Source organism: Herpailurus yagouaroundi, unplaced genomic scaffold (genome assembly GCF_014898765.1).
Source record: "Herpailurus yagouaroundi ecotype Mexico unplaced genomic scaffold, PumYag 184, whole genome shotgun sequence".
Taxonomy (NCBI): domain Eukaryota; kingdom Metazoa; phylum Chordata; class Mammalia; order Carnivora; family Felidae; genus Herpailurus; species Herpailurus yagouaroundi.
Window position 1 is genome coordinate 33,021,004 of NW_024412415.1, and position 27,697 is coordinate 33,048,700.

At 44.8% G+C, this 27,697-nt stretch overlaps 1 protein-coding gene across 1 annotated transcript in view; it reads right to left on the reverse strand.

Moving 5' to 3' along the window:
* The window catches only part of CLN6 (CLN6 transmembrane ER protein), a 48,392-nt gene that overhangs the window by 17,755 nt on the left and 2,940 nt on the right, over nt 1–27,697 (reverse strand). The gene's annotated exons all lie outside the window — the stretch shown is intronic.

Consider the following 27,697-nt stretch of genomic DNA (forward strand, 5'->3'; position numbering starts at 1 on the left):
GCTTTCCAAGTTGGGGAAGCTCTCCCCTGCCCCGGCGGTGGCGACGGCGGACACCCGGCGCGGGGCGGGGCGTGGCGGGCCGGCGGGAGAGCGCTCAGCCCTGGGGGCGCGAGCGGGAGGGGCGGGACCCGGGGGCGGGGCCGACGCAGGCGGGGAGGAGGGGAGGGACGCGAGGCGGACGGAGCCAGGGAGGCGGGGCGCGCCCGGACGGGGGTAGGAGGTACGACCGAGGTGGCGTCCCCGGAGGAGAGCGGGGTGCAGTGCGGGCCTGCGCGCGCAGCGCGTGTGGCCCTGTGGGGGCTGGGCTTTGCTGGGGACGCCGGCGAGGTCTGGGCGGGAAGCTTTGCCTAGGCTGGCCGAGGCCGGGATACTGGTCTGAGTCGGGTAGGGACCCGGAGAAAGACTCACCAGATCCAGATGCCCCCGGGGGAGGAGGCCAGGCGGAATTTCCCTTGTCCTTGGGGACTGGGACGGCGGGGGACGGAGGGATGTCCTCCCCAACTGCTATGCGCGCCCATATTTCAAATGGAAGATGTCGCTTTATAAAATGTCACTTCTGTGGCCCGTGACGCTAAGAATTAAATAATGGGCGGGATAAGAGGGTAATACGGAGAGGAGTAGCTAATTGTTTCCAACTTGGGGTGGGGTCGGATGAGTTAGTGCAGATTCCAATTCTGGATTTGTCACTCTCTTAGACTTTGTGGCTTTGGAAAAGTCGCTTGCCCTCTCTCCCACTCAAACGTCTATTAACTCCCCGCAGTGAGCAGGGCGCCGTGGGGCCAGAACGCACAAACCTTGCTCTAGTAAGGCTTACATTTGGTGGCTGAAGGGGGCGTTGGTAAATGGTGTGGTGGGGAAAGTACTCAGTGTTGTGGCCGCAGCGACTTGGAAGGGTGGGGTCAGACCAGGCATCTGGCGACTTTGGACTTCCGAGCTGACAGTGAAGTCTGAGCAGGGATGGAGGGAACACAGTGAGTGCGGAAGTGTCTGAGGCAGAGGCATCCACCAGCCAGGAGGCTCAGCATCCAGAGAGAAGCTGGTGTTTGGAGAACAGAAGGAGATTCAGTGAGAGCAGCGGAGCAAGAGGAGCTGGCCTGGGGAAGGGCGCAGATGAAGAGGGCCTTTGTCCTGGGAAGGACAGCCTAGGAAGTGGCCCATTATATTTGCATTGCAGTGTTAGGCGGATGAGAGAAGGCAGGACTGGAGACCACCACGGGGAGTATGTGGTGTGCCCGTGTTCTAGTGAGGGGCCTGCTCTGGTAGGAGCCACCGTGGCAAGGAGAGATTTGACAACCTCAGTTGTATGGAGGGTACCATGTGTGTGACTTGGATGTCAGGGGTGAAGAAAGAAGAGTCCAGGCTCTGGCCAGGTTCTGCAGCTGGGTGGATGGTGGAGATGCCCTCTGGGAAGTGGGTTGGAGCAGGTTTAGGGTAAGTGAGACTTCTTCCTTGGACGCATGCCTGAGGTGGGTCGGGAAGGCTGTTGGTCCTGTGGATCTGGAGCTCAGGCCAGATCTGGGAGCATGGCAGACTGACTTGCGAGTCCGAGGAATACAGATGACAGTCAGAACCCAAGAGGCCGCCTGGGGAGACGGGGTCCCTGTGAGAAGAAAGAACAAAGGGCAGATCCCAAGAACAGTCTGCGAGCAGAGGGCCTGGGTTTCAATCCCGGTACTGTTCCTAACTTGCCGTGACACTTGGGTGAATTCTTCAACCGCTCCCAGCCTCAGTTTACTCATCTGCAACAAGGAGAATCCTGTTGCATCTACTGCATCGCGGGGTGTGATCATTAAGTGGAGTAGTGCACGTGGAGCAATTGGCCTAGAACCTGGCACTGGTGGGTTGCTTCTTTACTGCAGTCTGCCCCTGGACCTGATGTGTCCTGTGTGACTTGAGGGGTCCCAGCTGTGCCTGTTTCAGTTCCATTTTCCTTCCTGTCTTTTCTGCTGGGAGACTTACCGAGTTTTTATTCCTTCTCGTTTTGATCAGAGCCCATGTCCTATCCTGGCTGTGACCGGTGCCTGCCCCGGGGTCACTTTCCATCAGCCCCATCCTGGGCGCCAGCAGCCCACAGGCCACACCCCAGTGCCCACCGCAGCCCCACTAAAGGGCAGGTTGGCTTTATAGCTTTTCTTCTCTCATTTGCTCCTCACCAGGTCATGAGCAGAGTTGGCAGTGTCCCTGTTTCGCAGCAGAGAAAGCCAGTGTCCTGAGCCGAAGTAGCATCCCCAGGGTCAGCCAATGACAATGCTCAGACTGGATCCCAGATTTAATTTTGGTGAGTCTGATCTTCCTCCTACAGATTGATCTATGTATGTGCCAGCTCTGACCCCAATCTCTTATTCCCTGCTGGCTTTGCAAGCCTGGCTTCAAAGGAAGGGATATGAAGTGCCTGTGATGTAATATCAGTTTAATAACACCCAGGGTTGGGCTTCCAGCCATTAGAGGATGAGGTTGTGTGGAGGAAGCTTCTCTGGCCCATTTAATCCTCCAATCCCTTAAATACCCACAAATCTATCTCCCGTCTGGAGCCGGCAGCTGCCCCCTGAGTGGAAGGGATCCCAGGCTGACGGGGGGCCAGGCCTTTCTGAATGAACATGATGAAGCCCGGGGCGCCCGGCCCCGCCCCAGCCTGGAGGGATTATCAGTCCCTCTCTTTCCTGTCCCATCAGGATTCTAAGAACATCATTTTCATGTGCTCTCAAATTCCATGGACGTTTGGGGGCCGAGGGGCAGAGCAAAGTTGGCATCAACACTTGGGCACTGAGTGGCACACGTTTCCAAGGATCTTGCTTGCAACTCTCTGGGGACATGGTTCCTTCACCCAAGAAGGGTGGATGGTCTCAGCCCTTTGAGCTGCCATTCCACTGAAACATGTCCCAATGAACTTTTTAGCTGGGAAGGTCCTTTGGGATTGTCCAGCCCAGTGGCTTCAACTTTTATGTAGCAGATGTTCTCACTCTTTTTCAATTACTGCCATATCGGTTACTTTCTGGTGTGTCACCTAAGGTCCCCTCAGCCACACCTGTCTTCCAGGTGCTTGCCACCTGTTTCATTCCAGCACAAGCCAACTGCACCCACACCCCCTCCGAACTTCTGCTTTCAGAAGTTCAGGGGTGTCAGACACTCCACGGAGTGAAAGTTTGACCGACAAGAAACAGGGTTTGGCAGAGAAATCTTTGCTTCCTCTTTCTGGATGAACTGTCCTAAGCTTCACAGAGCCTCTTTAGAGAAGGTCCCACCGGATCTAGCATAGTTGACGCTCATGGCGGCCAGCTCGGCAAAGCTCTCCGTCCTCGTCTGTCTCGCCCCTTTTTCCTCACTGCAGCTTCCCTGGCTGCACCCCTCTCCCAGTGGCGGCACACACACATATCCTGCCTCGAGCTCTGCTTCTAGGGAACCTGGGCTAAGGCAGCATCTGGCAAGGGGGCCCGGGGTAGAAAGTGGATACAAGTGGAGCCACTCTGCGTGAAGAGAAACAGGGCCCCGGGTGCCATCCCTTTGCCCCCGATACGGTTTCCAAGGTGATGACCCAGGCACCACACAGGGCTCTCTGGCGAGCCTTTGATCTCATCTATTTCTGTCACTCAGCAGCTAAGGCAACTGAAGTCTAAAGTCACACAGCAAGTTAGAAGCAAAGGCAGACCCGCGTCCTGTCTCCACACTCTAAGCCAGCACTCTTTCTTTTAAGTCTATTTAAGAATTTCTGAGGGGTGCCTGGGTGGCTCAGTTGGTTAGTCGTCCGACTCATGGTTTCCGCTCAGGTCACGATCTCCCGGTTCGTGGGTTCGAGCCCCACATGAGGCTCTGTTCTGGCTGCAGGGAACCTGCTTGGGATTCTCTCTCTCTCTCTGTCTCTTCTCTCTCTCAATACATACATACATACATACATACATAATTAATTAAATATTTAAAAAATGGTTTAAGAACTGTTAGCCCTGAACTTTGTGTTGTCAGACTTTGAAATTTAATCACCTACATGAATGTTACAGAGACCCAGAGCTATTAGTCTTTAGAAAATCTTGGCTTTCTTTTTCTTTTCTTTTTTTTAAGTTAAAAAAAGTTGTTTTAAAGTAATCTCCCTGCCCAATGTGGGGCTCAAATTCATGTCCCCGAGATCAAGAATTACATTCTCCACCAACTAAGCCAGTCAGGTACCCTGAATATTTTGACTTTTCAATGTATCTTCATAGGCCTGATCCTTTAAAACTAGGCGAGGGGAACCTGGGTAGCTCAGGCAGTTAAGCATCTGACTCAGGTCATGATCTCATGGCTTGTGAGTTCGAGCCCCGCATTGTGCCCCACATCGTGCTCTGTGCTGACGGCTTAGAGCCTAGAGACTGTTTCAGATTCTGTGTCTCCCCCTCTCTCTCTCTCTCTCTCTCTCTCTCTCTCTGCCCCTCCCCCACTCGTGCTGTCTCTTTCTCTCTCAAAAATAAAAAACATTAAAAAAAAAAAAGTAGGCGAGCCATTCACCAAGTGGACCATGTGCTGCCGAAAGTGAGGGCTTTGAAGACAGAAGACTTAGGTAGGATCTGGCCCCTTCTGGGTGGATTCAGGGCTGTGTGATCCTGGAACAGCCACCCAAGCTCTCTGAGTCTCGATTTCTTCACCTACAGAATGGAGGTGATCACCACAGCTGCTTTCCAAGGTCTGTGGGAGGCCAAATGAAGGTGGTAGAAGGTGGACAACTTGTGATAATCACGCTGGTGGCAAGAAATATGTTTCTTGGGTGGGAAGCTCTGGGAAGGCAGTGCTTATATCCAGAGGAAGCTAAGACCAGAAGCTCAGTCATCTGAAGGACTTCTGGGTCCCCTTGAGCCCCACCAGGGGGGTTCGGTAGCCTGTTCCACATCATAGGAAGGACCTGAATTGATTCTCTGTCTCCCCTCTCTCTCTGCCCCTCCCCAGCTCTCTCTCTCTGTCTGTCTCTCTCAAAAATAAATAAATAAACATTAAAAAAATAAAAAATATATTTGAGAGAGAGCATGAGGAAGGGGCAGAGAGAGAGAGAGAGAGAGAGAGAGAGAGAGAGAGAATCTGAAGCCAATTCCGTGCTGTCAGCACAGAGCCCAACACAGGGCTCGAACCCACGAACAGTCAGATCATGACTGAGCGAAAGTCAGACGCTCAACTGACTGAGCCACCCAGGTGCCCCCACCTAATTTTTTTTTTAAATCAGCTTTATTGAGGTACAATTTACACACAATGAAATTCTTTCATTTTAAGCACAATTCAATGCGATTTGTAAGTGTATGTTTTCATGTAACCACCACCACGGTCATGATACAGAATAATCACATCATCTCAGAAAATTCCCTTGTGCCCCTTTGTAGTCACTCCCTCCTGCCACCCCCAACCCCTGAAAACCACTGACCTTCTTTATGTCATTATAGTTTTGTCTTTTCTTTTCTTATGCTTATTTGTTTATTTTTAGAAAGAGAGAGAGCAAGTGGGGGAGGGATACAGAGAGAGGGAGACAGAATCCCAAGCAGGCTGTGTGCTGTTAGCGCAGAGCCTAATGTGGGGCTCGAACCCATGAGCTGTGAGATCGTGACATGAGCTGAAACCAAGGGTCAGTCGCTTAACCAACTGAGCCACCCAGGTGCCCATATAATTTTGTCTTTTCTTAAATTCCATATAAATGTAAATCATCTAGCTTTAGTATGATGCTTTTGAGGTTCATTCATATCATATATATCAAGAGTTCCGTTTTTTTTATTATGGAACAGAATTCTATTGTCTGGATGTACCACAGTTTTTTAAATCCGTGTTCCAGTTGAAGGACGTTTGAACTGTTTCCATTGTGGGGCTATCGTGATAAAGCTGCCAGGAACATTCAGGTACAGGTCTTTGTGTGGACAAATGTTTCATTTCTTTAGATAAGTACCTCTTTGGTAAATGGCACGGCTGATCATATTGTAAATGCCTATTTCACTTTATAAGAAGCTGCAAACTCTTTCTGAAAGCAGCTGAACTCTGCTTCGCATAGGAGTTCCGAAAGATTACCTTCGGGACTGTAGGAGAGGCAACCACAGCGATATCATCCTAATGATCAATCAAGTGTTGTGCGTTCAACTCCGATGGCCTGGAGGTTCCTCATCCCTGCAGTGTGAGAAGGAAGCTCTAAATTGGGTCACTCACCCCCACCCTCGCTCTCATCCCCACCCCCCTTCCATGATCTTCCTGTGCTGGGCCCTGGCTTGAGTGCCAAGCGTAGAAGCAGGTCAAGGCAGTCTATACATAATGTATGGATTGTCTGGGAATTAAGTTTCCACCTAAAGCAAAAAGCCCTAGTTGCCTGACTTCCAATTAACTATTCATTTGTTTGGCTACAGGATCCCCCATTGAACAATGGGCAAGTCATAATTCTAAATGGACCCAGCAGACAAAGCTGGATCCCATTAACCACAACCAGTTCTCAGTTACCCAGTCAATAAACATTTGTTGGGCTGTACCCGGATAGTGTATACGGAACTAATACTTTTTGCAACTTACTGTCCCTGCCCAACCACTCCATGGGGATTGTCATTGCTCCTTGACAGATGATTCAGTGGATGCTTTTATTTGTGTTTAGAAAGGCATTGGGAGAAAAAAATCTCAATGGCTTTGTCCTCTTTATAAAAGCTGGGTCGAGATTTTTGTATGGGACCTTATTTCTCTTTGGTCAGGTTCTTACTCTCCGTGACTAGGGTCCGAGAATGCGCATCAGGGGTCTTTAAACCACCTGAAATTGTACGCAACATGTGTTGAGGATATATTTTTTCCTTTCATCAGATCCTCAAAGGCCTCTGGGAAACAGCCACAAGTTTGAATCACTTCTTTCTTAGTTTTTTTTCTGTTGCCAGCAATGGCATCAAAAGTACTCCACTGACTTTAAAGGAGGGTTCAGAGTTAGAATTCTCCTTTTATAAAGTAGCCTGGATCATCTGCTTTTGGCAGTGTGATGGACTAGATTCTCTGAAGGGCTCCCTCCCTAAAAACCAACTCGATCCTGGGGAGTGGGGGAACCCAAAAACTTTTAATGTATTGTTGGCTATGCAGAGAGTAGGGGAAATCTCCAAGGTCCCTCAGCACTAAAATCAATCAAACCAAACATCCCGGACTTGAGATCAGTAGGGGAGCCTGACTGGAAAGCAAAGGGAAGGGTGGGTGACCCTGAGGACAAATGTCCATTTCAGCGGTTACTGGGAAGCCTCCCTTGGACGAGTGTCAATGTGGGGGATCTGACTCAAGACTCTGCTTTAGCTCAGGTCTCTAAGGGATTGTGTCTTGTCACTGTCTCCACCTTCTGAGGTCTCCTCTGTGGCACGGAGAAGCAGAAACTACATTTCCCAGAACCCTCTGCCCTGTGGCATTCCAGAGGCCCTTGTGAGAGGCTGGGAAGGCAGGTGAAAGGGAGAGGGCACAGTTCTCCAGAGGTGTTGCAGACTGACTTTATGGGCAGATGTGAGCTCACGTCAGCTTCTGGGTGTGCTTGAGAATCCCCAGCAATGTGCGGCAGCTGGAAAGAGTGGGCAAGTGCTTTCAAGAGGCTCCTGAGATTAGAGTGGCCTTAGAGCAAACCTTGAGAGCCACTCACGTGGGAGCTACAGAGGGAAGTTACAGTTGAAGTCCCCTTTCTTTTTACTTCCCTTACTGATCCAGTGGTCATATAAACTTCTTTTTCCCTGTATTCAAAACTTAGGTACTTGGTGTGCCAATCATGAATTTATGGACCGTCAGCTCCAAATTCAGTTACCAACACCTCCTGTAGGATAATGGGCAACATTCCTGGAGACAGATTACCTTACAATGAGCATGATAAGTTTTTTCAGTAGGGGGCGCTGGAAAGACATTAGGGGAGGAAGGGGCTTCTGCTGGTTGTGGAGCTATACCTTTGGAGCGTAGTCTTGATGAGAGGACTTCCAGTGGTGTGGTGTCCCAGAATGCACAGTCTCAGTGAACTTGTAGCCCCTGTCCAGCCTGGTGATCACCTTCCTGTGGCCCTCTCACATGGATAATAGATGCTCTGGGCCTCCATCCAGCCACGGTACCCACACTGCTTCTGTGCACCTGTGTGCCTGTCTACCTGTCCCCTGCGAGAAGCTCATCTGTGTCCGAGGAGGTTACTTCTTGCCTTTCCAGAGACTGAGGACAGGCTGTGACCCAAGCCACCTTGCAGTCTTCTCTGCCTTCCAGTGGGCTGCAACCACATCTTCTTTAGTGAGGTCTGAACCTCAGCTTCGGGACGGGTGCCCCCCTTCAAAGTTTGTGTTCCTTGGGTACATTCCCTCAGCCCTCTAGGTTTTTATATGTCTTATAGTATGAAAATATACATCCACACAAAAACTGGTAAATGAATGCTTGTATCAGCATTCCTCATAATAGCCCAAAGCAGAAACAGCCCAGATTTCCATCGACTACATTTCCATCAATTTAGTTAGTAAATAAATAAACAACATGTGGTATATTCATATAATGGACTGTTATTCAGCACAAGAAGTATTTCAAATACTCGCTACAACATAGGTGAACCTTAGGAACATTATAGAATGTCCAGTATAGGCAACTCTATAGAGACAGAAAATAGATTAGTGGTTTCCGGGGGAGGGGGTGGAGGGAAATTTGTAGTGACTGCCAGTCAGGCATGGGATTTCTTTCTTGGGGTGACAGAAATATTCTAGAAGTAGATGGTGGTAATAGTATCACAAATTCTGTGACTATATTAAACACCAATGAATTGGGGGCACCTGGGTGGCTTAGTCGGTTAAGTGTCCTACTTCAGCTCAGGTCACGACCTCATGGTGCATGAGTTGGAGCCCCGCATAGGGCTCTCTTCTGTCAGCCCAGAGCCTGCTCTGGATCCTCTGTCCTCCTCTCTCTCTGCCCTTCTCCTGCTCGTGCTCGCTTCCTTTCTCTCTCCAAAATAAATAAACATTAAAATTAAAACACACACACACACACACACACACACACACACACACACACACACACAGAATGAGGGCACCTGGTTGGCTCAGTTGATTAAGAGACTGACTTCAGCTCAGGTGATGATCTCACGGTTTGTGAGGCTGAGCCCTACATCAGGCTCGCTGCTGTCAGCGTGGAGTCCACTTTGGGTCCTCTGTCTCTCTCTCTGCCCCTCCTCTGCTTGTGCTTTCTCTCTCTCTCTCTCTCTCTCTCTCTCTCTTAAGAAATAAATAAACATAAAAAAATTAAAAATAAAAAAACTCACAATGAATTCATCCCAAAGGATGAATCTTATGGTTTGTGAATTATATCTCAATAAGACTGTCATTAAAAAAAAAATAAGCAAGGTAAAGAGACTATTGCAAATCTCTAGACATCTCCAAAAAAGAAGCAAATGGAATTTAATTGTTGATATTAAAAATTCAGTGGATAGGCTCAACAACAGATTAAACAGCTGAATAGTGAATTAGTGAACTGAAAGACATATCTGAGAAAATTACCTCGAATGCCACACACGGAGTCAAGGAGATGAGAAATATGAAGGAGGGGTTAAGAGAAGGGAGGACGGAATGAGGAGGTCTAAAAAATATCCAGTCAGGATCCCAGAAGAAGAGAAAAGGGAGAGTAAAGGAGAAGCAGTATTTGAAAAGCTAATAATGACTACAAATTTCCAGAACTGATGAAAGATGTGAACCTATGGACAGAAGAAACACATACATCAAATAGGTTTAAAAAAAAAAAAAGAAACCCATACCTGGACATATTGTAGAGAAACCACAGAACACTACAGGTAAAGATCTTAAAAGCAGCTAGAGAGGAAAGATAAATTAACTACAAAGAAACAACAATTAAGATGGCAACAGGAACATGAATCTATAAGATAGAAAAACATCTTCAAAGTACAAGAAGATGGAAAATAACCATCAACTCAGAATTGTGTACCCAGCACAATTACCTTTCAAGAATGTGTGTGAAATAGAAACATGAAGGTGTACCAGGGATATTTTTAGGAAAAAAACCTGAGAATTTTACTATGAACAGACTTTTCTCTAAAACAAGTACATCTAGAAGATGTACTTCAGGAAGAAGGAAAATGATCCCAGAAGGAAGGTCTAAAAATGCAAGAAGAAATTGTGAGCAAGGAAATTAGTAAACATGTAGATAATTGCAAACAAACACTGTCTGCATAAATATAATGAAAGATGATGATGGTATATGATATGTGGGCTTGACAAAGGACAGGAACAAAGGCTGGATAATAATGATTCATAGGTGAGGGGAGGGGAGGATGATGAGAGTCAGTGAACTTCCTTGTATTTTTCCTGAGAAGGCTCAGGGACTGATTTACTTCAGACTTTGTTAAATGTGCATGGTAAAATTTCAAGGGTAATCACTAAACCCAGAGAAAGTATCACTTCCACACCAGTAGAGGAGAAGACAGAATAAGAAAGAAAAAAACCCAACAGCTCAATTTAGCAGAAAAAAAAAAGGGGGGGAAGAAAGAAGTTTAGAAAAGAACAAATAGAAAGTAACATGATGGTAGAAATGAAAATACCATCAGTAACCACTGGAAGTATAAGTACACTAAACCACCTATTAAAAGACTGATTCTCAGACCTACACTTAAAAAATTTAGACACACCTAGGGGTGCCTGGCTGACTCAATGGGTACAGCATATGACTCTTGATCCCAGGGTTGTGAGTTCAAGCCCCACATTGGGCATATAACTCACCTAAACAAACAAACAAACAAACAAACAAACAAACAAACTTAGACACACTTAAAGTAAAAGGACACAGAAAGGATGAAGGTAAAATGATTGAAAAAGATATACCAGCCATATACTAAGTAAAAGATAGCAGGTGTAATTATATTGATTTTAGACAAAATGGAATATAAGGCAAAAAGTATTACTAGGGCCTTTTATCATTATGACGATAAAAGGTTTACATCATTAGGAAGATATAATAGTTCTAAAGTTGTGGGTACCTATTAAAATAGCACCCAAATATATAAAATAAAAATTTATAAAACTATGGAGAGAAATTGAGTAATCCGCTAACAGAGTGGGAGATTTCAGTACAATGCTTTCAATTATTGATAGGTCAGGAAAGATTTGAGTAACATAGCCAAGCAGCCCAACTTAGTGGATGTTTACAAATTACTCTGCATCCATTCATCAATGAATAGACATTATTTTCAAGTACACACGGAACATTTCTTACTTTTTTAAAAATGTTTTTATTTATTTTTGAGAGAGACAGAGACAGAGACAGAGACAGAGTGCGAGCAGGGTAAGGGGTGCAGAGAGACAGGGAGACACAGAATCTGAAGTAGGCTCCAGGCTCTGTGCTGACAACCAGGGCTAGAACTCACGAACCGTGAGATCGTGACCTGAGCTGAAGTCGGACATTTAGCCAACTGAGCCACCCAAGCACTGCCACATGGAACATTTCTAAAAATTGACCACATAAAAGACCATAAAGGTAGTCTCAACACATTCAAGTCATGTGGCTTATGTAAACCACATTTTATGACCTATGGTCATAGATCTATGTTATGCAATTAAACTAGAAGTCTGCAACAGAAAGAAAAGTGACACCCCCCCCCAGTTTTAGAAATTAATTAGAAAGTGCACCTCTAAATAATTTATGAGTCAAGTAAGAATTCATCATAGAAATTGAACATTGCATAGAGACAACAATATGATATGTGATAAAAATTCTACATATCAAAACTGGTAGATGTGGCAAAAATGGTAAGCATAGGGAAATTTATAGTTTTAGATACTTACATTAGGAAAAAACCCCTGAAAATTAGTGAGCTAGAGGAAAGAGGAGAGGAAGGGAAAGAGAGGAAAGAGGAGGGGCACCTGGGTGGTTCAGTCAGCTGAGCATCTGACTCTTGATTTCGGCTCAGGTCATGATCTCCCAGTTCATGGGTTTGAGCCCTGTTTTGGGCTCTGCCCTGTCCATGCAGAGCCTTCTTGGAGTTCTCGCTCTTCCCCTCTCTCTGCTGCTCCCCCCACTAATGCGCCCTCTCTCTTTCTAATAAATAAGAAAAGAAAGGAAAGAGGAAAAGAGAAAAGAAAAAAAAAACCCAGTAGAATAAACTCAAAGCACAAGGAAAAAATAAAGATAAGAGCAAAAATTAATGCCATGGACAGCAAATGTACAATAGAGATGATCGGGGCGCCTGGGTGGCTCAGTCGGTTAAGCGTCTGACTGCAGCTCAGGTCACGATCTCGCGGTCCGTGAGTTCGAGCCCCGCGTCGGGCTCTGGGCTGACGGCTCAGAGCCTGGAGCCTGCTTCCGATTCTGTGTCTCCCTCTCTCTCTGCCCCTCCCCCGTTCATGCTCTGTCTCTCTCTGCCTCAAAAATAAATAAACGTTAAAAAAAAATTAAAAAAAGTTTTTAAAAAACAATAGAGATGATCAATAAGCCAATGCCAGATAAAATAGACCCTCTGGAAAGATTCAGTCAGAAAGAGGGTAGTAGCATGCAAAAGTAGACAGTAATTGAAATAAAGAACAGAAGAAAGTGACAAATACAGAAGAAGTTAAAAACGTAAGATGAACATATCACGGGTAACATTAGATCAGTGAATTCGAAAACTTATTAGAAAGGGAAACATTTCTATATTTTATTTTTTTTAAGTTTTATTTATTTCAGTAATCTCTATGCCCAACGTGGGGCTCGAACTCACAACTCCGAGATCAAGAGTTGCACACTTCTCCTACTGGGCAGCCAGGCACCCCAAAAGGGAAACAATTCTAGAAAAATATAATTTGTCAAAGAAGTAACAAGAGAAGCTGAGTTTCCAATGGTATTAAAGAAATTGAATCAGCAGCTTTAAAAAAAGAAGCAGCAGCAGCTTAGCTGGTTTTTAGGCAATTCCTAGCAGGTTTTCATAGGATAAATTACTCTAATTTTATAACAACTCTTACAAAGACTATCAAAAGAAGCAATACTCCCCAACTCAAATGAGGTTAGTACAACCTTGAAATAGAAGCAATGAAGGACTGTATGAGAAAGAAAATAACAGACCAGAATCCCTCCTGAACATAGACGGAAATGTTATAAACAAAATACTAGCAAATCAAGCCCACCAGTGTATGATAAAGATAATTCATCATGACTAAGCTGGATTTATCCCAAGAATATTAGGATGATTTAACCTAAAAACTCGTGACTTTAATTCACCACGTTAACGGCTTAAAGGAGAAGTTATATGATTATCTATCCCAGTGGATGTAGTAAAGGCATTCAGTAAAAGTCAACATCCAATCATGCAAAAAGCTCTTAGTAAAACAGGAATAAAACGAAACTTCCTAACATTCAAAGGTTGTCTTTTCTAAAAAAGCCTACAATAGTCATCACTCTTAATAGTGAATCATTGAAAGCTACTGTTCCTTTTAGAGCAGAACAAGACATCTGCTCAATAGGGCAAGTATAGGACAGATATAAGGAGAAAGACGGAAATAATACGGTCATTATTTGCGGCTAATGTATTGCATACGTAGCAAACTAAAAGAATCCACAAATTAGATTATTTGAATTAACTCTTAGAATTGTACATTGGTACAACTGTGAGAGACACTTTGGCAATATTTTGTAAAGTTGAACTAAATATATGACACAGAGATTCTTGCACATGCATAAGAATATTCATTGCCGTACTGTTTACAACAGCAAAACAATTGGAGACCACCAAATGGCCACTGACAGGAGAATGTATAAATCAAAAAGCGATATATTCATATAGTGAAATGAACTACAGCTACATACATAACCTGGTCAAATACAATGTATGAAGAAGGCAAGTTGCAGAAAACTACATACAGTCATGATACCACAGAGGCGCCTGGGTGACTAAGTCAGTTGAGTGGCTGACTCTTGATTTCAGCTCAGGTCCTGATCTCATGATTTGTGGGTTCGAGCCCCACACTGGGCTCTTTGCTGACAGTGTGGAGCCTACTTGGGATTCTCTCTATCCCTCCCTCTCTGCCCTTCCCCCTGCCTCAAAATAAATAAGTTTATTACTTACAAAATAAGTTTATTACTTACAAAATAAGTTTATTACTTAAAAAAAAATAAAGTCATGTTTCCACATTTATAAAGCTCAAACAAGTAAACTAAAAAATATTTTGTTTATGTGCATACACATATGATAAAGCTACATATTTTTAAAAATTTTTAAAAAATGGTCAACATAAAATTCAAGCTAGTGTTACCTCTGGTTAGGAGGCAGGGCAAGATAGGAAAGAGGCGTACAGGTGGATGCATCAAGAGATAATGTTCTTCACTTGAACAGTGGGTCTCCAGGAGTTTATTTTATGCTGCATTTACTCTTTTGATGTATCAAATACTAGACATGAAGCTTTTTATAGAGTGGCCTGTAGTTACCCTCTTTCACCACTACATGACAGGCTAGTCCGTCAGTGAGGTACCTCCTAAAAGGAGAAGGCTGGTGAAGACGGAAACACTACCTCAAGGCAGCCTTCTTGCGGCAACTACCCTACAGGGTGATTCTCAGAGTGTTTACACGCACAACCAGGACAGCGCAGGTGCACAGAACTCTGGCTAGCGTCTTGAGGCGAGGTGGCCAGGTTTTGTTTTTTCCTTTCTTTTTGCCTGGTTATGTAACCATTTTGCAAAGTTAAAAGTGTGTCTGCTTGAATGTTGGTTTTGATTTCTCAGAATTTTCCAATACTTCCCGAGGCGTTCATCCCTAAATTAACAATATGGAGCATGAGATCAACTACTTGGCCTCCTTCATGGCAACTGACACATCTAACTGCCCCTTCTATGTTTACTGATCGGCGGCTATGTTTTTCAGTACCGGCCTTAGAACCACTGTGTAATGAATTTCCAGATGGCACTGTTATATTCAGGGATATTTAAATTTTCATTAACAGTGTTGAAATAGCAATGCAATAGTCATCGAAAACACTCACAGGAATTCCCGTGCCACACAGCTTCTTCATGTGATGTAACTGACAAATGTTGGTAGATGTTTGTTTCAGCGGCCAATGTTATGCCACCAGGGGCAACAGCACACATGGTACCCCAGCCACCTCCTACTTCTGTTTTCATTCTCCAGACCTGCCCTGTCCACTACATTAGCCACTGGCCACACATGTGGCGGTTGAGTGCTTGGAATGCGACCTGCCCTAAGTGTAAAATAGCTCTGAAGTTTGAGGACTTGGTATAAAAAAAAAAAGTTGAGTGCCTGTTAATAATTGTTCATAGTGATTACCTGCGGAAATTATTATGTTTTAGATATGTTAAGTAAAATGTACTATTGAAATTAATTTCATCTGTTTCCTTTTACTTTTTTTACGTTTGTTTATTTTTGAGAGAGAAGGAAAGAGGGCACGTGAGCGAGGCGGGCAGTGGGGAGAGGGAGACACAGAATCTGAGGCTCTGAGCTGTCAGCATAGAGCAGGGCTCGAACTCATGAACTGCGAGATCATGACCTGAGCCAAAGTCGGTGGCTCAACGGACTGAGCCACCCAGTCGCCCCTCCTTTTACGTTTTCATGTGGTTACTAGAAATTTTGAAATGACGTACTATGTGGCTCATACTGTTATTTCCACTGGACAGCACTACTTGAGATTCTGCCACCAACGCTTGTGATCCCTGCATAGAGCCAGCTTCATGGTTTGTGGCCATAGCGGTAGCCCTGCTCTGTGACTGCTGCCACCTTCGCCAAGGGCTAAGGGTCCTGGGCAGGGTCGTGGGGAGGGGCAGGGCGGGGTGCGGTGGGGGCCATCCATTCCCGGGGCTGGCAGCGCCGGGTCTCTTGTCCGTATTCCTACCCAGGGACGGAGCGCAACTGTCGCCCCACGGAGGTGACGGTACCGTTGGGAGTTGCCTGTCTGCCTGGTTTGGGCAGCGGGCCTTAGGAAGGCGAGACAACTGGCCTGACTCTCTCCAGACTCGGCCAGGGTGTGGCACCGTCGTTGGCGGCTGGCGGGAGCATGCAGGTCTGGGCTGGAAAAGAAAGCATGCCGTAGTCTGGCTTTGGGCTTAGGGGGAAGGTGAGGCGGTGGCGGTGGCGGCGGGGGGGGGGGGTGTCTTCCCCCTCCCCAACCTGCCTCAGGTTTTCTTGTGTTTGTCTCTTCTGGACTGCTCACGGCACTCCCTAGAGATAAGCCACACCATGAAAATTGTGCAATTTCTGATTCCACATGCGAATTAAATACTATGATATTTGCATCTACAACTGGCACTACACAGGGGCACCTGGGTGGCTCAGGTGGTTAAGCACCGGACTTCGGCTCAGGTCATGATCTCACCCTTCCTGAACCCGAGTCCCTATGGGGTGAGCTGGAGCCCCGCTTCCAGTGAACACAAGCCCCACTTCTGTGGGATTCTCTCTCTTGCTGACTTGCTCCCCCCCCAAAAAAACATAAAACAACAACAAAAAACCCCCCAAAACTGGCACAGCACAATACAAAGAATGGTAAAATTCATGCTAATAATTTAAACCTTAAAGTTTTCTTTACATTTTTAAACGGTGGAAAAAAGTTTTTAATTTGTAATTGGAAACACCGTATCACATGACGTTTACCATCTTAACCATTTTAATTGTACAGCTCAGTAGCGGTATAACACATTCATGTTGTGCAACCAGTGTCTCCAATTTTAGTGTGTGTGCTGTGGGAGCAAGCACTGTGCGACGAGGCCCGGACGTTTTTCACCTTGCAAAACTGGAACTCCATACTCATCAAACACTACCTTTCTTCCATTTTTTCCTCCTGCCAGGCATGGCAACCACCGTCCTGCTTTCCGTTTCCATGAGTTTGACTGAAGTCGTATTGCATTTGTCTTTTTGTGACTGGCTGTGTCACTTAGCATAATGTTCTTTTTTTTAAAAAAAAATTTTTTTTCAACGTTTTATTTATTTTTGGGACAGAGAGAGACAGAGCATGAACGGGGGAGGGGCAGAGAGAGAGGGAGACACAGAATCGGAAACAGGCTCCAGGCTCTGAGCCATCAGCCCAGAGCCTGATGCGGGGCTCGAACTCCCGGACCGCGAGATCGTGACCTGGCTGAAGTCGGACGCTTAACCGACTGCGCCACCCAGGCGCCCCTAGCATAATGTTCTTAAGGATCATCTACGTGGTGGCATGTGTCAGAATGTCCTTCCTTGTTAATATCGAACAACTTTCCACTGTATGTATATATGCCACATGTTCCTTATCCATTCACCCATCCAGGAACATTTGTGTTACTTCCACCTTGCGGCTACTGTGGATAACGTTGCTATGAACATGGGTGTACAAATATCTCTTTCCAAATTTTGGCTAAAGTAAACAAGGCTGCAATTCATATCTTTGTACATGATCACTTTGTGCACGTGTGTGTATCTATAGGTTACGCTCTTAAAGGTAAAATGTTGGGTCAAGGGAAATGTACATTTTATAATTTGTTAAATATTGCCAAACTGCTGTCCATAGAGATTGAACCATTTTGCACAGCCTTTGTGTGTTTTCAAACTTTGATCTTTGACAATATGATAGATTAGAAATGGAATTTCCATCAATAAAAATGAGTGGAAGCATGTAAAATATGTTTAAGTCCAGGAGTTTGTAATGACACCATAAAAACTCCCCAAATTTTAGGGGCACCTGGGTAGCTCAGTCAGTTAAATGTTGGACTCTTGATTTCAGCTCAGGTCATGATCTCACAGTTTGTGAGTCCAAGCCCCACATCAGCCTCTGCACTGACAGCGTGGAGCCTGCTTGGGATTCTCTCTCTCCCTCTCTCTCTGCCCCTACCCTGCTCCTGATCTCTCTCTCTCTCTCTCTCTCTCTCTCTCTCTCTCTCTCTCTCTCTCAAAAACAAATAAATAAACATTAAAAAAAAAAGCCTCCCACAGTTTCAAAATTCAGCTTTGAAGGATACTAAGGAAACAATTCACTGTTTTGAAAACAAACAGATGAAAACAAAAGGAATCAAATGTGACCTGCCTTTTCTTTTTTAAAAAAAATTTTTTTAACGTGTATTTATTTTTGAGAGACAGAGACAGAGTACAAGCCAGGGAGGGGCAGAGAAAGAGGGAAACACAGAATCTGAAGCAGGCTTCAGGCTCTGAGCTGTCAGCACAGAGCCTAACGCAGGACTCAAGCTCATGAACAGTGAGATCATGACCTGGGCCGAAGTCAGATGCTTAATTGACTGAGCCACCCAGGTGCCCCCTGCCTTTTCTATGTAAACTGTATATCAGGATAGCCAAATAGTCGATGAGAGGAAATTTCTCTTTATAAAAGTATTCTCATTGTTAAATGGAGAAGGAACAATGTAACCATTGAAAATACCCACAAAGATAATGATCACCAAAGATTGCAAAAGAGAGACAAAGTGAGAAAGAGATAGCTAGACATCGTGGTCCCCCGATATGAGATCATTGCTCTATCTCTGAACTCTACTTACCTAACATCTAAACTTGAATCTTGTAATGCCCGAAGTTCCAAAGCCTCCCACAAAAGACCACCAGAGTCGTAAGTCAACGCCAAGCAGCAAGGGTCGTTCATTGCAGGTTCGAACCTGGACATCGGCGCACTCGTCGCCGGTGACGCTAAGAGCCCTCGATCCGGGTTGGTACAGCGTTTTTATGGACAGGGACAAATAGCACAGGGGAGGTTTCAAAATATGAGGGGCCTGATTAGTTGGTTTTAAAGTAAGGTCATTTGTCGTTCTCTGATTGGGCGTCCTTTGTCTGTTCTTTGGCGGGAAGGCTTTGTCCGTTACTTGTGGCGGGAGGAAAAAGGGGAAAGGGGAAAGGGGGTAGAGGAGGAATGTGTTGAGCAAGCAGGTTTACAGAAGCGAGAAATGCCAGTTAGTTCATGTACAATCACTTATTCTATTACATACCAGACTACATGTAGGAAGTTTCACAACTCACTCTATTACATAGTGAGTTACATTCAGGAAAGGGTTCACAACACTCGTAGCAAACAGCAAGCAAAACAGACTTCTCAGCAATTGTATTTTTTATCAGAGATCCATAATAAGCAGAAAAGAGAACTTTAGCTTTAAACTAAGGCAGGGCTGTCATTTGGATTTAAAGCTGTTCTTTTCAAATCTGATCAAGTCACCAGGTCTACCTGCCAACTACCAAGTTTCAGAAAAAATAGAGATAAGAACAGGTTAAGCAAAATATCAAGGGGATGTGATCACAAAATCCAGACTCTAGGAAACTCAAGTGACCTAATTTCTTCTATAAATAAATTAAAAAAAAAAAAAAAGAGAGAGGGTGGTGGAGGGATCTCTAAATTAAAATAAATTTAAGGTTCATAGCAACCAAATGCAATATATGGACATTTTAACATCCTGACTCAAACAAGCAAACAAAAACATGCTATTATTTATGAGACAGCTGGGAATTTGAACCCTGATTCAATATTTAATTATATTAAGAAATTATTGTTGATTTAAAAAAAATTTAATATTTATTTATTTTTGAGAGAGAGAGACAGAGTGTGAGCAGGGGAGGGGCAGAGAAAGAGGGAGACACAGAATCTGAAACAAGTTCCAGGCTCTGATCTGTCAGCACAGAGCCTGATGTGGGGCTCGAACTCACAGACCAGGAGATCATGACCTGAGCCGAAGTCAGACGGTTAACCAACGGAGTCACCCAGCTGCCCCAAGAAATTATTGTTAATTTTAAGGCACTATGATATTGTGCTATTTTATCACATGATGTTTTAGGTATTAAGGTATTATTTTCAAGATTTGTGGCATTATAGTTAGGTTAAAAAATCTTATCTTCTAAAGATATGCTAAAATAATTATTGGTGAAGGGATACAACGTTTGAGATTTGTTTCAAAATGACACAGTGGGAGTGTGTGCTGGGATGGGGTGTGGATGAACCAAGACTGACTATGAGCTTATGATGAATCTGGGTGATGCATACTCTACAATTCTCTGTATTTTTGTTCATTTTTGAATTTTTGAATTTTTCCAGGTAAGAGTTTATTTCAAAAGGAGAATGAAAAGAGAGTAATTAGAATCAATAGGTACAGATTGGTCTTTGTAGGAATTTTAATGTAAACAAGGAGCAAAGAGGAAAAAGAATCAATAGCTGTGAGTCAAGAGAAGGTGGTTGTTTGTTTTTCTTTTTTTTTTTTTCCAACGAATCTCTCCGCCCAACATGAGGCTTGAACTCACAACCCCTGAGATCAAGAGTCACGTGCTCTACCAAATGAGCCAGCCAGGCACCCCATTAGAAGGCTTTTTCTTTTAGAGAGAGAGAAAGAGAGAGTGTGTGTGCAAGTTGGGGCCAGGGGCAGAGGGGGAAAGAGAGAGAATCTTAAGCAGGCCTCATGCTCAGTGCGGAGCCTGATGTGGGGCTTAATGCCATGACCCTGGAATCATGACCTGAGCTGAAATCAAGAGTGGGACTAGGCAGCCCAATATTAATTTTTTTTTAAAAGTAGGCAATATTAACAAAGGCAAATGTTACAAATAGTACATATTAAATGTTTTGAATACAAATATATGGAAAGCAAACTAATTCCACCTCTGGGACTATAAGATTTAACCCTCACCTATGGTAAACTCAGAGTATGGAAAGGATAGACAGCAAAAATAGGCAAAAGGAGGCAAAAAGAGGCAGGCCTCCACTTTTGTGAGAAAAGGGATTTCAGTCTAAGAAGTTGGTCTTGTTGAGTAAGAACTGACACCACCCATATCAACATGATGCAACTGTTCCAGAAAATTCTTGCCCAGGAAGATAAATGGATTAAATGCTACCTCAAGAAATTAATTTATTTGGGCAAATCGTTTGCTCATCTGGGACAGGACAGATGACTGCTCTGTCAAGACCACAGAATGCACACACAGGCAAAGAGCTCACCATAATGACAAAGTCTATTTATCAAGATTTGTTTTAAGACCCTTGCTTCTCTGGGGCTGTGTATGCTAAACTGTGCCCAATCCCTATCAATTTCTTGCTTTGAAAAACCACCTTAAATCATGTGAGCCCAGACCCCCAAATCCTACAAATCTCTTTTCTTGAAATCCCCTTTCTAAGATACTAGCAAATCTCGATCAAGGTGTTATTTTTCCTTGCTGCAGTAAATACCTAATAGCCTTACTTTGCTTGATCAACAGGTTTTGCTGGTGTTCTTTTGGGAAGTTGGCAGCAGACAAGATCTGTGAACTCAAATGAGAAAAAAAACCCTGACATTTATTTTCCTAAACCTGTAACTGAAATTTAGCATTTCCTTTAACTATGAATATAAGCAACAAATCCCAGTGACTGTAGCCATGTCACCAGTAACAATTATGACCATTTGTCACTGGTAAAAATGACAGGTATTTTTGGTCTGAGTAACAGCTGTTGCCTATATCTCAAAATATCATTTTATGCTTACCACTACTTTGAAATTAATGTGGGGTCAGAGCTGTGAAGGCTCTGAGATTTTGCCCGACTTACAAGCTACCAAGTCAGCTTGCCACAGTTTCACGGATCATGGCAGAAGTCACAAAAGTCCTGGATCTGAGATGAAAGATTGTATTAGTCACGGCAAAAGGGATAGAGCCAGAGTGTCAGTGGATTTGTGCTGTTTCCCTAATTTCTGTTTCCACAAGGCATGCGGGACCAGGTCACAGGAGCACGTGAAGCAGATTTTGTTAAAAGACAGGACTTTAGGCCCCAGGGCCGGTGCACTTTTTGAGCAAGCGACAAATGTAGCAAGCAGAAAATAAGCTAGACTGGTTGCCTAAGTGACCAGCTACTGATGCTGTTCAGAATCGAGCAAGGGATAAGCCTTGCGGTCTGGCACACTCAGCAAGAATGTACAGGGACACTCAGGACTCATGTGGACTGCCTCTCCAACATGCAGTACTAGACTTGGTATTAATGCATTTACAAAGGAGCAGATACAGGGGTTCCTGGCTGGCTCAGTCAGCAGAGTAGGTGACTCTTTTTTTTTTTTTTAATGTTTATTTATTTTTGAGAGAGGGGATCCGGGGAGCGGGGAGGAGAGGGGCAGAGAGAGAGGGAGACATAGAATCTGAGGCAGGCTCCAGGCTCTGAGCTGTCAGCACAGAGCTGGATGTGGGGCGCGAACTCATGAACAGTGACATCAGGACCTGAGCTGAAGTCAGATGCTTAACCAACTGAGCCACCCAGGTGCCCCAGAGCATGTGACTCTTGATCTCCAGGTCATAAGTTTGAGCCCCGCATGGGATATAGAGATTACATACAATACAATACAATACAATACAATACAATACAATACAATACATAACATAAAATAACATAATAACCGATTTCCTTATTTTATTTAATACATGTATATACGTACATAATTCCGAGAAGGGTTGGTAGGCTTAACCAGATTGCCAAAGGAGTCCATGGCACAAATAAGGTCAAGAAATGGGAGATTTAAGCAAATACTTTCTTTTTTTAAAAAAAATTTTTTTTGGGGGGCGCCTGGGTGGCTCAGTCGGTTAAGCGTCCAACTTCGGCTCAGGTCATGATTTCACGGTTCGTGGGTTTGAGCCCCGCATCGGGCTCTGTACTGACAGCTCAGAGCCTGGAGCCTGTTTCGGATTCTGTGTCTCCCTCTCTCTCTGCCCCTCCCCTGTTCATGCTCTGTCTCTGTCTCAAAAATAAATAAACGTTAAAAAAATAAAAAATAAAAAAATAAAATAAACAAAAAAAACCCTTTTTTTTTTTAAACATTTATTTATTATTGAGATAATAATATGTCTCTCTGAGAGAGACAGAGCATGAGCAGGGGAGGGGCCGAGAGATGGGGAGACACAGAATCCGAAGCAGGCTCCAGGCTCCAAGCTGTCAGCACAGACTCGACTCGGGGCTCAAACTCACAAACCGTGAGATCATGACCTGAGCTGAAGTCGGACGCTTAACTGACGGAGCCACCCAGGAGCCCCAACAAATATTTTCACCAACAAATATTGATATAAAAATAAATTTTTATACAGCTCCATTACTCAGGAAAACCTGTTCAGAACTCTCCTCATCAAGAAGGCAGAGTGGGAAGGGCCCTGGTGTCAAATCCAGGAGACTAGAGTTTGGGTCTCAGCTCTGTGAATGCCCTACTAGTTACTTAAACTTTTTGTGTTCAGTTCTCATCTGTCATGTGATATGGTTGTTACCGAACTCACTGGCTCACGGCTCAAAACAGAGACTTGAGAGGTATACTCTCACACATTGTCTGCGGGAGCGTAAACTATATTTCCTGGAGAGTAACTTGGCCTTGTGTACTCAAAAATATTCAAATCCTTTGAGCTACTACATCCATTACTAGAAATTTAGTATTAGGACATAAGCAGATATACACACAAAGACGTAATTGAAAAGATGTTCATGGCAGTATTATTTATAATCATAGTATTTTTGCAAACATCTTGAATGTCTAATAATTAAGGCATGGCTACAGAAATTGTGGCACGTCAATAATTGATAAATGCGGTCATTGTGAATTGTCAGAGCTGAATATTTTGTAACATTAAAAAATGCCTGTGATTTTATGTTAAGTTATGCAAAACTCTGCTGAAAATGTTATAGCTAGTGGTATAACGCATACATATTTGCAATTTTTAAATTTACATTAAAATTTTTTCTCCTATATTTCTCAATAAGCATATGCTGCTTTGTAATAAGAAAAGCAAATTATCTGAAAAATCAACTCAAATTTAAGGTTTTTTGTGTGAAAGTGTTTTGACACTCACATTGTATGACATAAATGTGAAATGTTATCAGTATTTTTCTGGGAATTTAGAAGCACAGTTGGATTCACGTTTAAATCAATAGATTTGGCTACATGGAATATAAATTGGTCAGTGGGTGGCCGTGTTCTGTGCAGCTCTGGAGCAGGTGGGCTCCCTCTGCTTGCTCCTCCCCGCCCCCGCCCCAACCCTGCAGCCCCATTCTCACTCCTGTTTTTCTTCCTCTCCATGCACCATCCAGCCCTCCTTCCTCTGAACGAAGGTGTCTGGTCTTGTCTCCTGGGCTGAATCATGCCTCAGAAATGGAAAAAGCCCCAAGGCCAGGGCCTGTCTGGCTTGAAGAGCAGGGGCTCAGTTTTGAGTGTCACATCAAAGGGCATAATGAGGGCTGTGTTGCAGGTTCCAGGCTAGAGGGCAGGCGTGGGTGGCGCCATGGTTATGGGCTTCGGGGCTGTGGCCCTGACGGAATGCTGAAGCCGTATGGCCAGACGTATGTGAGGAAAAGACTGCTTTTCCTGCGGTACGATTTGAGGGCATCCTGTGGTCCCCCTCACTCCGAAGCTTCTGGTGCCAACTCACTGTCCTCTTCTCCTGAAATCTCCAACATTAATGAAGGCTCCTGTTGAAATGTATTTGGATCATCTGGGGCAGCAACCTAACCTAATACTAGGATTGAGGCTTTGGAATCAGGTAGACCTAGTTACATGCTGATCCCCACTCCACTGCTGCTTGGAATAGTCACTCGATGTCTATGAGCCTGGGTCTCGTCATCTGTAAATGATGACAAACGCACTTACATACAGCAAGCATACGACAGGCACAGTTCCGGGTGCCTTTCTTATAACAACTCATTTGATGTACACAACAACCTTAATAGGCACCTGCTGTTATCGTCGTGCCCATTTTACAGATTGGGAAACTGCAGCCCGTTTGGTTAATTAACTCGCTCAAGGTCCCCTCAGGGTCAGCACCAGGATGAACCCAAGCAGTGTGGTTCCAGAGTCTATGTTTTTAACAGCCATGTTGGGAGCCTCACGGTAAGATGCGGCAACTATAGTAACTATGATTTATTAGGAGCTTACTTAGTGCCAGGCACTATGCTAAATGCTGCAACAGGCATTTCTCATTTGTTCATCCCAATGCCTGGGTGAGGCAGGGACTATTGTTACATGCTAACATTGACCTGCAGGACCTGGCCCAGTGTAGACAAGGCCCTCTGTTAAAGGCGGGGCTTTTAGGAGGTCGTTACAGGGTAGAAGAGCTAAGATGTGTCCATAAATCAATGTGATTCACGGTAGACTCAGAGCTTGATGGAGCTGGAAGAGAGCTTCGAGATGGTCTAGTTTAAACTCATTTTTACTGATGACAAGAACTGACTTGCTCTGTTTATTCCCATAGAGTTTGGGGGAGGATCCAGTGAGATAACAATAGGCAACACTTCCTGAGTTCGCTTGCTGTGTGTGTGTGTATGTGTGTATGTGTGTGTGTGTGTGTGTGTGTGTGTGTGTGTGTGTGTGTGTGTATTTTTCATTCAACCCTCACAACAACCAGATAGGAGAGGCACTATTATTATCCTCATTTCGAAAACAAAGGAACAGATGTGGAGAGGTTAATAAGCAACTTGTCCCACATCACACAGCTAGCAAGTGGCAGAGCTGGGGTGCTGGCAGAGTGGGTTCCAAAGCTCGGTGCTGAACCACCATGCTCTGTGCCACCCCACTTACAGAAGGTGGTTAAGAAGCCTAGGAGGAGGCAGGTGGGTCAGGTGTGTCAGAAAGTGCTTCGTAGACTACGAAGTGCTGTACAGACATGGGTTATTATCAGAAAGAAGTAAGGGTCCCAAGAGAAGCGTAAACTGGTATAAAGCTCAGGGCAAAACCAAGCATGATCTCTAGGATGAGATGGACCCGCGTTCCTAAGTACGAGTGAGGAGCATCCAGGGTGTTATGAGGTGGTGGTGGGGAAGGCTTCGTCTAGTCCTCCCTCATTAGCTCAGAATGACCGATCAGATTAGCCAACTGGCATGTTGGCCCTGGTGAAGTGGTGATCAGGACCAGAGAAAGCCTTGGGGACCTTCAGAGAGCAAGCTGGGCAGGGGCTACTCAGAGGGGGATAAATGGAGGCACAGAAGAAGGTTGGTAGCAGGGACGGGGGTGGGGGTTAGACAGCCCGAGTTCAAACCCTGATGTTTTACCACACTCTGATTATGAGGCCATGGGTAAGCGATCTCTATCTGAGTTTCCTCATCTGAAGAATGGGAGTGATAATAATGGTATTCTTCAGAGGCTTGTGCGAAATAGACACGCTAATTTGTTTAAAGTGTTTGCTCTGGGGCGCCTGGGTGGCGCAGTCCGTTGAGCGTCCGACTTCAGCCAGGTCACGATCTCACGGTCCGTGAGTTCGAGCCCCGCGTCAGGCTCTGGGCTGATGGCTCGGAGCCTGGAGCCTGTTTCCGATTCTGTGTCTCCCTCTCTCTCTGCCCCTCCCCCGTTCATGCTCTGTCTCTCTCTGTCCCAAAAATAAATAAACGTTTGAAAAAAAAAATTAAAAAAAAAAAAAATAAATAAAAAATAAAGTGTTTGCTCTGATGCTTGGCACCCAGTAAGCACTCAATAAGAGCTAGCATTGTTATTTATTTTATTACTACTATCCCGGATACCTGATTGGTGTCATGATTCAGGGAGGAGTGGTGTTAGAAGAAAGCAGATACACGTCTACCGCCATCTACTCTTGGTAAATCTAAGTCTGCTGTGGTGAATTGGTTTGCAAAATAATGCAGACTAGATTCCCCCCTTCTCACCTTAGGTTTTGTTTTTGAGAATCATTAGATCTGCATCTCAGGTAAAGGTAAGGAGTGGGAGGAAGAGGGGATAAAGGCCAATGGGCCACCGGGCCTCTGGGCTAATTAGAGAAGGGTCATCAGTGGTTTCTTGGTCGTCACACTCACTGATTTCTGATGCCTTCCCTCTGTGTCTCTGTTGGGATTTCTGAACTCTTGTTAATTAGCCTCCTCCCCTTTGCATAGTATATGGATTTACTTTCTTCTTTTTTTAAAAAATTAATTTATTTATTTTGAGAGAGACAAGAGACAGCACGAATGGGGGAGAGGCAGAGAGAGAGGGTGAGAGAGAGAATCCCAAGCAGGCTCTGTGCAGACAGGCTCAAATGCACGAAACTGCCAGGTCATGACCTGGGCCAAAATCAAGAGTTGGAGGCTTAACCGACTGAGCCAACCAGGCGCTCCTGTGGATTTACTTTCCATTATCAGAAGCAAATACATCCCTGCAGGGAACATGCAGATGGGTGGGAAGTCTTTTCTTGAACAGATTAATGGCACGATAGAAGGATGACTGTTGGATGGGAACTAGGGAGAATGGGAACTAATATGTACTGACCTGCACTCCTTTGCAGGACCAGGCTGGGTGAAGGAGCTGGCATGTTGCCATCATGCCAACCCTGCAAGAAAAGTATTAACTCCATTGTAGAAATCTGCCCAAGGCCACAGCTAGCCCATGGAGAAGGGAGTCCAACCCAGATCTATTCAATGCCAAGGGTCATCCTTTATACAAAATCTGAGAAACTCCACTGACTCAGAGCTATAAGGCCAAGTCAACCTGGCTTGGGGAAAAGACTGCTCCAGGGAGGGAAGGCCTCCTCCCAAATCCCCCAGGAGATGAAGCACTGGAGCTCAGTTATGTCTTTGGTCCAGGTAGAAGATTGCAGTTTGTTGCAAAAAAATTGATCTCCATCAGGCTATTACTACTTGTGGTTATATTTAACTATTGTTCAGTTGCTCAGTAGCTTTTTGTCATGGGGGTGGGGAATAGGTCAGAAGCCCAAGGAACTATTTCTGGGCTCTGGCCTTTGGGAAAGCAACCTTGTCCTGTTTACACATCCTCCCTCTGGATTTGCACAACCTGACCCAGAGGTGACCCAGAAAGGTCACCCTCCAAGCCCAGGTAAATAGAGGCAACCAAACAGTCTCCAGTTAGCCAATGGCTATTGAGCAACCAAGGGAGCCCAGAACCCTAC